The sequence below is a fragment of the Arachis ipaensis genome, chromosome B04 (assembly GCF_000816755.2).
Source record: "Arachis ipaensis cultivar K30076 chromosome B04, Araip1.1, whole genome shotgun sequence".
NCBI classification, from domain to species: domain Eukaryota; kingdom Viridiplantae; phylum Streptophyta; class Magnoliopsida; order Fabales; family Fabaceae; genus Arachis; species Arachis ipaensis.
Window position 1 is genome coordinate 114798825 of NC_029788.2, and position 385 is coordinate 114799209.

A 385-nucleotide genomic window follows, 5' to 3' on the forward strand; every position below is an offset into this window, starting at 1 on the left:
TGAATGACATGGTGATCGTATACGAAACTTAAAATTTTTATGTGTCATTCACCTATCTATCTATCTATTTTTATTATATAAAAGTTGATACTTAAGTTCTTTTATATTCTGTTTAAACCATATTTTTTTTCTAACTATGCCATGTCAATAATTTTGTTTATTTGGCAAAATTCGGAAATCAACCAATCATTTTTTAATATTTTTTTTTTAAAAAATAAAAAAAATTCTTATCTATTATTATTCAATTAAAACATAAAGTACAAATTAAATATAATAAATATACATTAAAAGTGTCATAATAATAATAATTATAATAAATATTAAAATTTTATAACTTATATATGTTAATATTTTTATTATTGTATTATTTAGTTTAATGTATGTT